This window comes from Panthera onca, chromosome B4, assembly GCF_046562875.1.
Source record: "Panthera onca isolate mPanOnc1 chromosome B4, mPanOnc1 haplotype 2, whole genome shotgun sequence".
Lineage (NCBI taxonomy): Eukaryota > Metazoa > Chordata > Mammalia > Carnivora > Felidae > Panthera > Panthera onca.
The window spans coordinates 90,986,741-91,003,902 of record NC_138345.1 but is presented as its reverse complement, the minus strand read 5'-3'; the positions used below and the strand labels follow the sequence as shown (position 1 = coordinate 91,003,902).

General features: G+C 42.5%; 1 long non-coding RNA gene across 1 annotated transcript; it reads left to right on the top strand.

The window, feature by feature from the left end:
- Positions 1 to 4: 4 nt before the first annotated feature.
- Positions 5 to 16,631, top strand: LOC132694106 (uncharacterized). Its single transcript, XR_009617168.3, has 3 exons — positions 5 to 396; positions 1,786 to 1,868; positions 16,333 to 16,631. It is a non-coding gene; the product is annotated as an uncharacterized LOC132694106 (long non-coding RNA).
- The last annotated feature ends 531 nt before the right edge of the window (positions 16,632 to 17,162 follow it).

Below are 17,162 nucleotides of genomic sequence, written 5' to 3'. Positions count from 1 at the left end.
CGGGAGGCGGGGATAAGACGCAGACGCCGGGGACGGGACGAAGGGCGGGGTGAAGAAGAGAGGGCAAGCCGGTAAGCGTACTCGAGTGTCCGCGGGATGCCTAGACCAACCCCGCTGGCTGGACAGCGTCGGCGGGGGGGGGCACTTGCAGAACTTCTAGCACCTCCGGAGAGAGATAAGTGAGGGAAGCCCAGGTCTAGTGAGCCAAAAAGCCCGGAAAAGCAAGCCATCCCCAGCACCCTAAAACGAAAACCCAGATGCCCTTCAGGACAATCGGCCACAACCCAAAGCACAGAGCAGCGAATCTCCAGTCGAAAGACCCGTTTATTCATGGCTGCTTTGGTCCTCCGCTTTCTTAAGGAGTTAAATTCATATCATCAAAGGCTCTTATTCAAGGTACAGTTCTCTACGCCCCGTTCCAGACGCAGAGTATAGGGATCTAGGGCAGGGACCCAGGATTCTGTCTTTTTCATGCACGTGCCAGGTTATCTATTTCGATGCTCAGCCGGGTTTGGAAACTACTGGATTAGATGACATTCAAAGTCTGTTTCCTCTTTTCCTCTGTGAGTGCACACTGGTCTCCCAAGCTCCTTGCAGCTGGACTACCTACCTGCTAACAGTGGGGCAAAACAGCATCTACTTATAGCCAAGAGTATGGACAGGGACTGGGGAAAGGAAGTAGAAGAGAAAGCAAAGAGGCTTAAAAAGTTATTCCGGAGCCATGGTTCCCATACGGGATACTGTTTGAAAGTCATGGTACTCTTTGAGGAACACCATAAAACATATGATTACCTTACTTATTTTTATACTATTTGTTATGAAATTACTCTATTAATAATAAACCTAAAATACCTAAACATGTGCTGTTTGCTAAATCCCAAAGCATTTTATGATAGATTTTAATATACATTAACAACAGCCAGCACCAAAGTTTTAAGAAAAATCTATGGGAGAAAATACTAAAATTGATTTTTCCCTTTGGATACAAATCTCTCTTCTTGTTGCTTTTAGAAAAACTCTGTTGTAGCTGACAAAACACCAGGTGTTTCCAAGATTTCCAAGGATCATCTGTGTGAGGTTGAATTCCTTGCTTAACACTCAATAAAGGCTACTGTTCCCACCACAGTATTAAACTTGGTCTGCCACAGTCCTGGTCTCTTGGATAGAAATCAGTGGATACCTTCTTGCCTTTGTCTTACCTCACCTCTCAACCTTTGACACTGGTAACTGTTATCTCCTTGTAACACTTTGTTCCCTGGGCTTTCCGTGACCTGTGTTCTCAGGGCTTCCTCCTACTTCTCTAGCCATGTATAGTTTCCTTGGGCTCCTCTACTGCCCTCTTAAGTACTAATATTCCCCAGAGGTCCATCCTAAGCACCTTCTCACTCTGTAACCCTCCCCTCGAGCATCTTTCACCTACTCTGGAATCGACACTTACTGACTCCTAACCTCATCTCCAAACCTGTGCAAAAAACCGCCTAGTAGATGCCACTGCTGGATGTACCTCAGCTACTTCAGACTCAGCGTATCTAAACTGAAAGTTATCTGCTGCCCAAATCTCGGTCACTTATGTGTGTCCGAATAGTATATTCTTGTTACCGACGTGGTGATTAGGGGACAAGACTCCAGAGGTTAAGCTACTGTTTATATAACTCAATTGCATTCCTCGAAGTAAAGTGACTATTTGGGATGGTGCGAACTTTGCTTCCCTACCTGTTGTTTCTTCGTTTTAAAAATGTTAACTATTCAAGGTTTCTGAATACCATTTTTACCCTTTTTACACAGTAAGCAACAATACTCCAATCTGGCTATGCATGAAAATCACTTGGGATGTTTCTAAAAGTGAGATTCCCGGATCTACCCTGAAGGTACGTGTCCACAAACACAGGCATGGAGTTATTTACTCTGTAATTGTTGTAGTAGCAAGTAAGTGGAAATAGCAGAAATGTGTCTAAGTAAGAGACTTACTGAATTATGATACATCCATCCAATGGAATATTCTCCAGTGACTTTAAAAAAGAAAGGAAAATCTCTATGAACTGATAATGAGTGGTTTTCAAGATATTCAATTAAATAAGAAAAAGCAAAAGCCATGCATATAGTTTTATTTATGTGTATATGGGTATGCTTGTTTGGGGGAGAAAGAAGGAAGGAAGGGGGATAGGAAGCCAGGAAGACCAGGAGAGGTAAACCCAGAAATTAATGAAAATAGTTACCTACAGGTAGGATAGAAAGAAGGTAGAGGAAACAAGACTGAGAACAAGATCTCTGAGCGTAACTTTTTATAATGGTTTTAACTTCTGAACTGTGTGAATGTTTCACTTATTCAAAAATAAATAAACCAAAAGCAAACCTGAATTGGACACAAACAGAAACAAATGAAAGTGTCTATCAAACATATGCTATAACCTTGCAGGGAAAATAATTACTTCAAGTTACTTTTGAATACTTTGAATAAATACTTTTAAGTTACTCTGACCATAGACCCTTAACAGGATATATGCTGAGGACAAAAGATCTACAAAGTAATCTTAAACTTCACCACACACTATGGGTAATGCTAGTTTTAATAATGTTATGATAATTTTGGAATTATGTATCATAGGATAAAGCAGATAAGTAAATGCCTTTATGTTTTTATCAAATGAAGGTTTTTAATGGATATGAAAAGAAAACAAATGGAATGAGAAAACTCCTACAATATTAAACTTGCATTAGCAATGTCAATATGAGCTGTGGTTTCTTAAAATATATTTTCTAGTTCTGTCTATTGAGAGGACCTGAAAAGAATGTCATCCCAGTAACTCTGATCACATCTACCACCCTAACTCTTGGTTTTGGAATACCATTTTGTCATTCAAAGAAATGGAGGCTTCTTAAGGAGTGGCTGTTTCTACCTCTGAAACAAGGAAAATAGAAGGCAGACCTGGGGCTTGTTGTACCAGATGGCAAGGAAGCCCTCAAAAAACAATGGGGTGATGATAAAAGGATTCAGGCGCCCCCTTGAAGGGACTTCCACTAGCCAAATTTCGGGAAGCTTGAGAATCAGAAAATCACTGCACTTGATTGTAACACACTGAGTATGTAAAAAGTGATGTGTCCATTGTGATACTTCCTAAAAACAAAAACAAAACAAAACAAAACAAAACAAAACACCTTTTAAGGAAGAAGGAAAGGGGAAAAAAAAGGAAAAGAAGAAAAGAATGTCAGGTAAGAAATTTAAAAAGAAATTCTAAAAATATAAAACACCATTTTGCAATCCGCAACGTAATAACGGATTCAAGCAAGGGTCACAAAAGGATAAAAAAAAAAAAAAAAAAAAACATTGAGTGAAAAGTCAATGGGAAACCGTGGCTCAATAGTCTCACGGCTATAATAGATTACAAACTGCAAAGGGGAAAATGTATTTTTACAATGAAGATTCTTGTCAGTCACCCCTTTATCAAGTTTTCAAACTTCATGCCATTAATGAGACAAACTGATGTGTGTCTCATGGTAGGATGCAGTACAATGTACAGAAGATCAGCTGTGAAGTATTTTTGCCAAAAACATTTAACCTGGTTTTAATTAAGGCTGCAGACCACATTGTTCAATGAAAATATGTGAACTACATATGTAATTTAAAACTTTCTAGTAGCCACATTAAAAAAAGAAACAGGTACCATTAATTGTAATGATGCATTTTATTTAATCAAATATATCCAAAATATTTTTATTTCAACAGGGTAATCGACATAAAAATCACTAATGAAAAATTTATGCTTTTTTTTCATGCTAATTCTTTGAAATCTGGGGTATATTTTACCCTTATAGCACATCTTAACTTGGACTAGCCATATTTCAAGTACCCAATAGCTACATGTGCCTGCTGGCTACTATATTGGATAGCACATTTCCAGATCTAATTTCCAACTTGCCTAAAATCCAAGGAACTGAGGTATAAACTAAATAATGCCACGAGGAAACAGAAAGATCTAAAATAGAAGTCAATACAGTTTTCATAAAGGGCCAGATAATAAATATTTCAGGTTTTGCAGGCCTTGTGGTCTCCATCACATAATTCTCCTGCCTCCTCCTCCGGCTCTTCCTCCTCCTTCTCCTTCTCCTCCCTTTCCTTCTTTCTCTTCTTTTTTACAACCCTTTAAAAATGTAAAAGCTGTTTTTAGCTCTAGTGCTGTTCAGAAACAGGCCATAATATATGCAACTTGACCTAGCACATGTGACATTCTACAAGACAACTGACCTGGATTTTCTGAAAAGCCAGCGTCATGGGGGAAAAGGTAGGAAAGAACAAGAGGGATTCCGGGATTGACGTAAGTCCAGTCACTGAAGCCAAGAGTATCAGGAATGGGTACAAGGTGAGGCTAGAGAGGTGGGCTACAGCCAAACATGCCGTGCCTTGGGAGGCCTCAGCAAGGTTAGTGAGGAACCACTGAAGGCTCTAAACAGCTTAACCATTTTCTCCTGAAACCGTGGCTATTCATCTCACACAAAAGCAAGCTCTCGTGTCAATGTCTGCTTGAAATCTATCCTAGGAAATTTGTTAAATAAATCAATCTGAATCATGAAGCAAAGAATTTTCAGTATCTCATTCATGTTGCTTCTCATGCAGAAGTTTTTTTTTTTTCCCTATGTTATCTATAATGTGTCTTCTGGTTATTTTGGAAATGTATTTGTTTTAGAATGCCTGGAGGGGATCAAGGCAGGTAGCCCACTGTGAAGTTGTCATTAGTAAAGCCTAAACATTTTATTGGGAGAGCAGGGAGGGAATAAGGTTTAGTGACCTGTTTAATTAATGTAATGAAGTAAAGCACACGGTTAAGGTGTAGTCACCATAATGACGGTTTCACAGTTACACGAAAGCACTTCAGATTAATTTATCCTGATGAGTGTTTGAATTAGTATTTTGTCTGTTTTGTTTGTTAAAGTAATGTCTGGAAGGAAATGGTAGAATCAAAACAAGAAATGGGTTAGGGGCGCCTCAGGGACTCAGTCGGTTGAGCGTCCAACTTCGGCTCAGGTCATGATCTCATGGGGGTTGGCTTGTGAGTTTAAGCCCCGCGTCAAACTCTGTGCTGGCAGCTCAGAGCCTGGAGCCTGCTTCAGATTCTGTCTCCACCTCTTTACCTCTGCCCCTCCCCTGCTCACGCTCTCTCTCTCAAACATAAATATTAAAAAAATTTTTTTGAAAAAGAAATGGGTTCAATAATAGGACTGCAAAAAGATTGGTAATTACATACAGAGCAGAAATTATAATCAAAATGTGTTCAATTTCATTTAGTCAACAGATATACCTATGTGTGGCAGGTAGTACTGTTGTCAGCAGATGCCTAGTTCCCCTCTCATCCTAAGCACATAGGACTTTACTTCCCCACCTATTTGAAGTCAGTCATGGCCATCTGACTTGCTTTGGTTGATGAAACGAGAGCAACGTGTCACTTCAAGGTGGAAGTATTTAATTGTGGGTGCTCCGCTCTCTGTCCCTAATTATTCCTTACCTTGATGATTGTGGGAGTGTGAGGTACAATGGCGATCCATCATATGATGGACAACTGCCCTGGAGAGTTCTAGAGACCTGCAGGAAACTTTGAGTCAATGAGAATAAATCTTGGTTGGGTTAACCCACTAAGATTACGGAGTTGTTTGTCTTGTCAGCCGAACCTAGCCTATCCTTCCTGACATAAGGCTGATCACATACTAGGTGGTTGTGTTGGTGGGTACAGTGAGAGACCTAAGGAAACAATTATAAACCTTGCCACAAAGTTCCTATAAAATAATTAAGGTATGTACATTGGGAGTTAATGGGATGAGGGGCTGGAAAACCGTACTAAGGGCTGATTCAGCAGAGTTTTGAATGCTAAAACACTGGGATAGCATTGTGCGGTAGGAAAATGGATTAAAGAAGTATAAAGCCTTACCCACAAAGAGTGGATATCTAGTTTCATAAGTCTCCAACCAGAAATCCAGACTCCTAGTAGTTCAGTAGTGATAGACCAAAAAGGGAAAAAAGACGGAAGAAAAAAGTCCTTTGGGAGTGCCTAGTTGACTTATGATGTTATTTAATACGTAAAGTATGTCTTTATAGTGTTTTTAAAAAATGATATGTAAGATGACAAACTGATATGGATTTTTAAGGTGAAAGAGAAAAGTAATGTCACCTCTCAGGAGACAGATTGGGTAGTAAATACCACGAGATCCCATGAAGCCTTCGTGGCCTCTTCTTTACCACCTGGGTGCCACCGTAGAAATATTGATCTCAGTAATTGCCATTGATGTTACGCCCCTGTCTCTAAATGTTACAAAGTAATGGTCCCAGTTATCTCAATTACAATTGAATTTAGTCTGCATTATTATGTAAGTTTTTACTCAAGGTAAAATAACGTGAAGGGCTAACTCCATGCCCTTCTATTTCTATTTCAGCATATACGTCTTTAAGTTCTAGGAGAGTATGTTGATGAAAGAACTATTGCTTTCTTAAATATGCTTTCTAGAGGCTCCTTTCCTAACATGTATGCCATGATTGAAGTAAGCACAGAAGCGAAAGCACAACAACTCTGCTACCCCAGAGGTACGGTGCTGCAGACAGATCCCTCGTTGGCCATCTTGGTCTTCAGTTGTTAGGCAGTTTATGAAAATTATTGATCTCACAGAATAAGTGGGGGAAAAAAGCAGCAGAAGTTTGGAAAGTATTAGTGAGAAGAAGCAAATGGTTACAACCCATTTATTCAGTCAATACGTATTTCGGGACAGTTACTGGGCACTAGAGAAAGATAGTGAACAAAACAAGTCCCTGCATATTCTAGGGGAAGGAGATAGACAAAGATCAAGGAAATACAAATAGCAAGTGGTTCTAAGTACTACGGGCTACACTGAGATTAAGGGGAGAGAGGATGACGGGAGTGGAGGCTTCTTATTTCAGATAATGGTGATCGATAGAAATAGAGACAGAGATAGTATTAAACTGACATTGAAAAGATAGTGTGCTATGTTGGCTCTGGGATGAATTATTGAACAGAAGAAGTGCACATCGAGGAACAGGTGAAAAATGTAATAGTTACGCAATTCATAATCAGTAATAGAGGAAGAAGACTGACGTCATGGAACAGAAATATATTTGGGCATTCCACAAGGTCAGCCTGGTTGCAGAAGTCAAAGTGCCTTCAGATTACCAGCTGTGTTTTCCTGGGCACATTGTAAGTGGCTGGAAAATTCCCTCCATCTGTGCGAAGATTCTACCTATGGCACATACCTCTGGTCAAAGACAAAAAAAAAAAAAAAAAAAAAGTCGCCCAGCTCATGAAGCATTGAAGAAAAATAAGATACAAAGAACTAGGGTGGAATGATAAGGAGCAAAAAGGGAAGGAATGAGTGAAAGACAAGTAACATGCAGAAAGAGAATTACACTGAGGATAAAGCCATTATATGCAGGGCAGTAGAAAAAAGAATTTGAAAATTCTCAAAAAAAAAAAAAATCCATAAAGCTATAACAACAGTTCATTTTACCCAATGGCTTATTTCATTAAGGAAGATAAAATCTGTGAAATTCCACTTTTCATAGACGAAAACAGAATTTGGAGAGGGCACAGAAAGATTCTTTCACACCCAGAAAAATAGAACATTTATGTATTTTTTATCTTCCTTTATTTATAAACAAGAAAAGTAGCTAATTTTGAGTGCTTATGATGTGTCGGCCACCAAGTGCTTTTAGTGAATTAGCTCCTTTACTCTTCCCAACAGCCCCAGGAAGTAGGTACCAGTAAAATATCCATTTTACTTCTGAGGAAACTCTTGTGAAAAGGTTAAATAACTTGCTTAAGGTTGGAAGCGGCCGAGCCGGGATTTGAACCCAGGGAGTCTGGCGCCAGCGCCTGTGTTCTTTGCTGCTGCGTGTCCAAGCACAGCTCTGTGTTCTCAGCATCTGTGCACAAAGCCAAGAACACTGGGGTTGTGTGGAGACAAATATTGCTGCAAAAGAAAACTCCTTGATTTTCTGCCTTCGCTTATTTGTTTGAGATTTGTAAAACATACACACGTTCCTTTGAGATCCTCAAGTAGGTGTAAAACAGTTATAAAGACAGCCACAACATGATGTCATCTGTGAGTGATCCATAACTCAAATTGCACGGAGGTTACTTTTCACGCAGCTGCTGGATCAACCTGTAAGAACTCCCTGCTCCGCGGTTTCAGATCAATAGTGCATGTGGGAGAAATGAATGTTCCTTACCTCTTTCCTGGCTAGCTCTGTTTTGGAAAGATTATTGTTAGCTGACACCTTCCCCATAACATTTGACCACTACTCCACATTTTGAGAAAAAACGCTTCCTTACAGCTCCCACACTGCTCTTTTAAAAACTCCACCTATTATCTCTTTGCTAAGTTGTATCATTGCCAAATAATAAGGGGAAGTACAAGGTTTGAACTATTTCTTTGCGGGGGGGTGGGGGGCGGGATTCACTTAAGAAGATGATGCTCAGATATCCGGACATCTAATTAATCCCTAAATTGCATCTATTCTCCTTTTCCTCTAAAATGTCTCTTCGATTGCCCCTTCATTACTATGTTTCACTCAGGGCCCTTCCTAGGGTGTGTGGAGCCATGGGCAAATATTTTTTGCAGCGCTCCTGTCTGTATGAACGATTTAGGCCACCCTAAATCAACATGGCAGTGCCATTCTGGCAGCCCAATCTCATGCTCACACAATCCTAAAACAAAAACAAAAACCTGCATTGCCCAGTAGGTGCAATTAGCTTGCCAGGTCACCCTCCCAGAACCAAGACCTGGCCACAGAACCCCAGGATGATAGCATAGTCAAGAACCACAGAGCAACTTGGGATGTCTGATCAAGGCCACTCATTGGACAGGCAATGGAAGATCGTCCACAAACAGAGAAACTGGTACTGAGCCCACATGGGGCCCCGGTTCTGGTTGGAAGCGCCCCACCCAGATGGACACCAATCCATTCTCAGCTGGTCCCAGGTACCAGAGAGGGTCTGAGGAGATTTAAGGAAGTCACTTCAAAGAGTGAGACCCCCTGATGTCTGGGGCCCTTGTTAGGAGCCCTGAGTTACAAGTCTGAAAGTTATACCAACACCTTATTCTGTACCTTCTCACCTAACTTAGTACAACTCTGTCCTGGCTGGCCTCACAACCTCCATTTTCCTTCTTTTTGTGGTCATTGTTCTCCTGGTGCAAACATATTATTTCACTGTCTTATTTTGTGCCCTGTTGCCTCTTACTGATTTTATCAAATACCAAGCCCTCAGTTGTAGTCCTCATTTACATTATGGTCTAGATCCTAGCCCCTCTCCCAGTGCCTGGGTGGCTCAGTCAGTTAAGTATCTGACCTCAGCTCAGGTCATGATCTCACGGTTCGTGGGTTCAAGCCCCATGTTGGGCTCTGCTGATAGCTCAGAGCCTGGAGCCTGCTTCAGATTCTGTGTCTCCTCTCTCTGACCCTTCCCTGCTCTCACTCTGTCTCTCTCTCAAAAATAAAGTGATATCTAGATAGATAGATAGATAGATTGATCCTAGCCCCTCTCATCTCAAGATCATTCACTCCAGCAACCCTTCCCTGGTTAAGTGTCTGTTTCTTGATCTCAGCTCAGGTCTTGATCTCAAGGTCCAGTTGGTTGTGAGGTCAGGCCCCAGGTTGGCTGTGAAGCCTACTTAAAAAAAAAAAAAAATTCATTTCTCTGTCCTCACTTCCCCCACCAGTCACCAACCCATTTCTTAGCTCTCCTGCACCAAAATCACTTAATAGGATTGTCTATATTTATTTATCCTCAATTCCTCTCCTCCAGGGCTAACTTGTGCTCTGCCCAAAGGCATTTGATAGAGGAGGTGCTGGTAAAGGCTGAAATCCAATTCATTCTTTGCTTGCCAAGCAAAATGCCTGAAACAGGACTTTGTCATTTTTGAGGAACAACATTTGAAATTGATCTACCTCGAGGCATCACCGTTTCCAATTGGCCAGCCAGAAACAGGCTTTAAAAAAATTTTTTTTTTAAATGTATATTTATTTTTGAAAGAGACAGAACACAAGCAGGGGGAAGGGCAGAGAGAGAGGGAGACGCAGAATCCGAAGCAGGCTCCAGGCTCTGAGCTGTCAGCACAGAGCCCGATGTGGGACTCAACCCCACGAAATGTGAGATCATGATCTGAGCCAAAGTCAGACACTTAACTGACTGAGCCACGCAGGTGCCCCCAGAAACAGGCTTTTTTTTATTGATTTTGCACAAAGGTCCTGCATGTTCTCCTGGTCTTCGTTAGCCCACTTCAGTCAGACTTCTACTCCCATCATTCTCCTGAAACTCCTCTGCTCCAAGGCCACCATGTGGCCACGAACACAGGACACTCACATCACTATACCCCATGGTTGGGGTATTTGTTTCCTATTGCTGCTATGACAAAGTACCACAAACTTAGTTGCTTAAAACAACACAAGTTTATTATCACACGGTTCCAGAGGTCAGAAGTTCAAAATGGGTCCGCAGGATGCCTTCCTTCTGAGGCCCTAGGGGACAGTGCGCCCCTTGCCACATCACTCCGAACTCTGCTTCCATTGCCCCATTGCCTCTGCCTCTGACTCCAAACCTCTTGCCTCCCCCTTCTAAGGACACTTGTGATCACATTGTTCCCACCCTGACAATCCAGAACAATCTCCCCATTTCCAGTTTATTAACACGATCCCATCTACAAAGTCCCTTTTGCCATGGAAGGTAATGTATTCACAGGTTCTGGGGAGTAGGATGTGACTGTCTTTGGGGTCCCTTGCTCAGTCTATCAGTTAGCTCTCAGCTGTCCTCTTACATGACTTATCAGAGCCACATTGGACGCACCTAATCTCTCCTTCTGCCTTCATACATTTTGGGCCCCTGGTTTCAGGGACACCACTATCTCTCGATTGTCTCCCTTTCTCGTGTCTGCTGCTTCCGAGTAGTTGCCTTTTCTGGTCTTCCCTGTTCTCCCTGACCACTTGGTCTTTGCTCTTCTCTCTACACTCTATTTGGTCTCATGTCTTTAAATAGCATCTATATGCCATGATTCTTTTTTTTTTTTCTTTTAATTTTAGAGAGAGAGATTGAGAGCACAAGCTGGTGAAAGGGACAGAGAGAGAGAGAGAAAGAGAATCCCAAGCATGCTTCACATGCAGCAGAGACTGATGTGGGGCTCAATCCCATGACCCTGGGGTCACGACCTGAGCTAAAATCAAGAGTCAGACACAACCGACTGAGCCACCCAGCAGCCTCGTTATGCTGTGATTCTTAAGTTTGTATTGCTGTCTGTTCCTCTCTTTTGAACTATAAGCTTGTATTTCCAACTGCCTGCCAAAAAACCCCATTTAGATCAGTAATATACATGTAAAACTTAATATGGCCAAATATGAATCCCTGATCTTTTCCCCTCAGATCTGCTCCACCTACAGTCTTCCCCATCCCACAGTGATGGCAACTTTATCCTCGTGGTTGCTCTAGCCAAACTCTCTGGATTCATCCCTGACTCCTCTCTGTCTCCTCCATCCCATAACCAACCCATCAGCAAGTTCCACTGACTCTACCTTCAGAACAGGCCCAGAATCTGACAGGTCTCACCATCCCCACTGCTTATAAACTAGTCCCCCCTTGCAGCAACCTCCTACCTGGTCTCCTGCGCCCAGTGCTCTCCCAGATGGAGCATTTCTCAATGTAACAGCCGTAGTGATCCTTTTAAAACAGGTCTTAGTATATTACTCCCTTGCTCAGAACCCAGCGATGGCTCCTTATCACACTCATGGTAAAAGCAAAAACCTAAATGGTTCTACAGGCTCTGCCCTACCATCAGTCTCACTGACAGTATCTCCTCCTGTTCTGCCCTTGGATCATTCTGCTTTGGCTGCACTGGCCTCTTTCTTGTTCCTTGAACGCATCAGTCTCAGGGCACTTCCCCGGTGTGTTCCCCCCTGTCCGGAAATGTCTTGCCCAGGGATCTGTGTGTCTAGCTCATTCACCATCTTTGAGTCTTTGTTCATATATCATCTTCTCAGTGGGACCTTCCCTGTTCACTCTGCCAAAGGCACCTGGTTGGGAATGTGAATTGTTAGAACCCTTTGAAAGTGATTGTGAAGTGTCTTTTAAAACATATTAACACATCCTTTAATATAGTGATTCCATTTTGGGGGATCTCTCTCACAGAAATAGAAGGCGTGGAAGAGCCCTGTATAAGTTTATGGGAATATTTATTGTACATCTTTCTTAAACCAAAAAGAAGCCGGGAACAATCTGATTGTTAGTCAATAGGAAAGTGGTTGGATTAATTATAGTAAATCATATTAAAGAGCATTATGCAGCTATTAAAAAGAATGAAGTTTCTTGGGGCACTAGGGTCGTTCAGTCTGTTAAGCAACCGACCCTTGATTTCAGTTCAGTTCATGATCTCAAGGACATGAGATTGAGCCCTCGAGGTGGGCTCTACACAGACCGTGGAGCCCGCTTGGGATTCTTTCCTTCCCTCCTCTCTGTCTTATAAGAAATCAACATTAGGGGCACCTGGGTGGCTCAGTCGGTTAAGCGGCTGACTTCAGCTTAGGTCACGATCTCGCGGTCCGTGAGTTCGAGCCCCGCGTCAGGCTCTGTGCTGACCTCTCAGAGCCTGGAGCCTGTTTCAGATTCTGTGTCTCCCTCTCTCTCTGACCCTCCCCCGTTCATGCTCTCTCTCTGTCTCAAAAATAAATAAACGTTAAAAAAAAAAAAAAAGAAAAGAGGGGTGCCTGGGTGGCTCAGTCGGTTGGGCAGCCGGCTTCGGCTCGGGTCATGATCTCACGGTCCGTGGGTTCGAGCCCCGCGTCGGGCTCTGGGCTGATGGCTCAGAGCCTGGAGCCTGCTTCCGATTCTGTGTCTCCCTCTCTCTCTGCCCCTCCCCCGTTCATGCTCTGTCTCTCTCTGTCTCAAAAATAAATTAAAAAAAAAAAAAGTTAAAAAAAAATAAAATTAAATAAATGTTAAAAAAAAATTAAAAAAAAAAGAAAAGAAATCAACATTAAAAAAAAAAAAGAATATCTAACTTAGTAACTAACTTAATTACTAAGCCAAAGGATGGCAATACTGGATAATTAAGCGAAAACAGCACATTGCAGACTAATGTGTAAAGTATGGTTACATTTTTGAAAAACAAAAACAAAACAGAAATTCACATAACTGTCTTAAGATCACACAGAAAATGTAGCTGGATAAACACCACACTGTTAGTATCAATTTCCTGTAGGGTATGGGAACAGAGAAGGAAAATAATTGACTTTTTCTTGAAATACTTTTGTGTCACTTTATTCACTAAAAGGTGCGCATAACAATTCAGGAGTTGCAATTATTTTTTAAGGTTAAACGGCACACCACTCAACAACAACCTCATAATCCATTTCCATTCACTTAAGTGTTTGCTGATCACCTACTGTGTTTCAGGCACTGTGCTAGATGCAGGACGATGGGATGGGTCAGGCACAGCGTTGCTGGTGGCAGTGGGGGGACAGGTATGCTTGTTTTCCATCCAATATCTGAGGGTTTTTTAAATTAAATTATTTGCCCCACTTAAAAATCAGAATATTTTGCATTAAAACTTTAGGCTTCCAAATTTAGTATATCTGGCAATACTGGGCCTGCATTCTCTCTTAGAAAAAATTGACATAAACTACGTACTTTGTCTCCTCTTTACATGAGGCCCATTGTCTCTAGTTGGTCATAATTCTTACTGCCCCCTATTAAAGGCACATGTCCCTTCTCACTTGCTTTCCTCCTGTGTGCATTTGAACCTGTAACTCCTGACCTAATGAAGGCAGGGTTGTGTGGATGCAGAGGAAGTAATAGGTAAAGAGGTGTGAAGGGCATAGACTTGAGAGGGCTTGGTGACCAATTTGGGGGGGGGGGGGACGGGGTGGGGACAAGGAGACTTGCGTGGATAATTACGTCACTATCTAAAACATGGAATACAAGAAGAGAGCCCAACTTGGGGGAGGCTAAGAAAAAAGATAAGCATTCTGTTTTGGACAGTTGGAGGTGTCTGTGGAATATCTAGATAACAGTTGAACATATGGATCCTAGGGAAATCATCAGAATAAGAGAGAAAAATTGGGGAGTTGAAGGGGTAGTTTTTATACTGACTAAAACAATGATAGTTGATGAAATTGTGCAGGGGGTGGTGGGAGAATGAACTCTAAAGAACATTCCTTGTAGACAAGAGTAGAGGAAGGCACTAGCAAAGGAGTCAGAAATGAGCATCCAGGAGACAGAGGAAAATCTAAAGTCGTCATAGAAGCCAGGGACTTAAGGAAGTTCCCCAGGAGGGGCTCCTGGGTGGCTCAGTCAGTTAAGCATCTGACTCTTGATTTTGGCCCAGGTCATGATCTCCAGCCCCAAGTCGGGCTCTGCTCTGGGTGCGGAGCCTGCTTGAGATTCTCTCTCTCCCTCTCCCTCTGCCCTTGCCCCACTCCCTCTCTACCCCTCCTTCTCCCCTTTGCCCCTCTCCCTTCCTTATTCCCCTCTGCTCCTACCTCTCCTAGCATGGGTGAGTCCACACTCTGTCTCTCAAAAAAAAAAAAAAACTTTCCCAGGAGAAAATGGTTACTACCCAAATGTCACTGGACGTCATATCTAGTCTTTCAGAACCTTATCTTAAACACAAATGGGAGTCTTGAGCTCTGTCCCAACCCTATCTCAAGCTTGGAGAGGGAACTTACACAAGTCTTTAAAAATTTGGGGGCCTCAGATACCACATCTGTAAGTAAGGAAATTGGACCAGATGATTGATCCCTAAGGTCTTTGAAGTACTAACATTCTAGGATTGTTAGAAGCTGCCTTCTCCAGCCAGCTATCACTAGTACCTGTTGTTCTTGAATCCATGCAGCTGTACGAGTGTGTGTGTGTGTGTGTGTGTGTGTGTGTGTGTGTGTGTGTGTTTCAGTTGCTTCTATATACAGAAGGATGACTGAGGCTCGATTTGGTCAGTTCTACCTAATGAAAAGAGGAAGCAAGTAACTGCTCCTTGAGAAACAACTTAAAGAAGCCTCTACTGGGGCGCCTGGGTGGCGCAGTCGGTTAAGCGTCCGACTTCAGCCAGGTCACGATCTCGCGGTCCGTGAGTTCGAGCCCCGCGTCAGGCTCTGGGCTGATGGCTCGGAGCCTGGAGCCTGTTTCCGATTCTGTGTCTCCCTCTCTCTCTGCCCCTCCCCCGTTCATGCTCTGTCTCTCTCTGTCCCAAAAATAAATAAAAAACGTTGAAAAAAAAAAAAATTTAAAAAGAAGCCTCTACTGTAGCTTTCCCAATTCCCATAGATCAGTTATAACATACACATGAATTTTCTTACCCTGAAGTTACTTCCAAAAGTAAATTCATAGGAATATGAGAACTGTGATTTACAAGGAACCAGTTGTTCTCTCCACCCCAGATCAATCACTTCTTACGGGGGGGAATTTCCCTTCTGGTTTCTAATGTTTTTGTTAACTATGTTATGAGTTTCTTAATGGTGACATCTTTCTCCTACATAGTAGGCCCTCAATAAGTGTGTGTTGAAACAAATGTGTTTCTCAGCTTATTCAATGTTTATGTTTATCAATTAGATTAAGAATGGGTATCTCCACTTAATTAGAGAAAGGTATGTTTAAGAAGCATAATTTCAGGGGGTGCGTGGGTGGCTCAGTTGGCTGAGCGTCTGACTCTTGGTTTCCACTCAGGTCATGATCTCACGGTTTTGTGGTTCAGGTGGAGTCTGACTCTGACCATGCCCAGAGTCTACTTGGGATTCTCTGTCTCCTCTCTCTCTGCCCCTCCTCCACTTGCTTTCTATCTCTCTCTTTCAAAATAAATAAATAAACATTAAAAAAAAAAAAAAAGAAGCAGCATAATTTTAGGAGGTCCTTAAAAAGAAAATGAACCTTGGGGAAAGGAAGCATCATAAGAAAAACCTGTGGAAAATGGCAGATTCTGAAATAAAGAGAATTGGTTGTGATTCAAGTTGAAAGATGCCAAGATCAAGGAGGAGGGTGGATACAAGTTATAGCTGTCACAGTGCGTGGAGTTAAACGATTATTGCTCAGTCTATGCCCACATACAGAGATGTTGCATATCCTCTTTCAACGGTAACTATCTGTTGCACTGCATGCAAGGGCAGTCGCATTTCCTGCAGGAAGGGGTAGAGGAGGGAACTGCCATCCTGAGTACTCCAGGTGCTATTACAGTTTTCTCCTGCAGGGTGGATTTTAACATCGGCTGAGCTAACACCGTTAGTCAATCCCCTCTGTGATGAACGTGCACATTTGATTTTTGTAACCTCACCATACACCTTCCCCATTAAATTCCTTCCAACAGGATCCTGATAAGGACCAAAGCCACTTCTTGAGCATGAGGCTCATGTGCAATGGCACTTGTTAGAGTTGCCAGGTGAAACACAGGGCACCCAGATAATTTGAATTTCTGATAGACAACGAAAAATCTCTAATGTAAGTATTCCCAGAGTTTCCTGGGGTTTTGTTTTTGTTTTTGTTTTTGTTTTGGTCTAACCTGACAGCCCTGCATTCTGTATTCCATGAGGTTTCTGTTACTGATGTTTCTGATTGACTTGGTTACAAGACTTCAGCCATCCCCTCCAGGGTGCTTTTGTACCTCTGCTGCCCTCTAATGGTCATGGTTGGTCACTGGCACCAGAAAGGCTGGATCACTCCAGTCTAGAAGAATTTTGAGGGAATGGGGATGAAGCATGTCCATTCAGCAAACATTCCTGGAGCGCGATCTTGCTTTGCTCCAGGCATTGTGCTGAGCTAGCTAGCAATTCCACACCCTCAAGAAGTCCCAGGCCAAAAGACTAGAGAGATTTGTTTGCTTCTAATGTTTCTCTATTTCTGAGAGAGAGGCAGAGCACGAGCAGGGGAGAGGCAGAGAGAGAGGGGGAGACACAGAATCAGAAGCAGGCTCCAGGCTCTGAGATGCCAGCACAGAGCCTCGTGCAGGGCTCAAACCCATGAACTGTGAGATCATGACCCAAGCCAAAGTCAGACACCCAACTGACTGAGCCACCCAGGCGCCCCCAAGATGAGAGATTTGTACAGAAAGCATACTGGAATCAAGGTCAGATGTCTCAGAAAAAGATGTTCTGTTCTAAAATCTGTCACTGACAGTGCTGTGCACTTAGATTTGGGAGC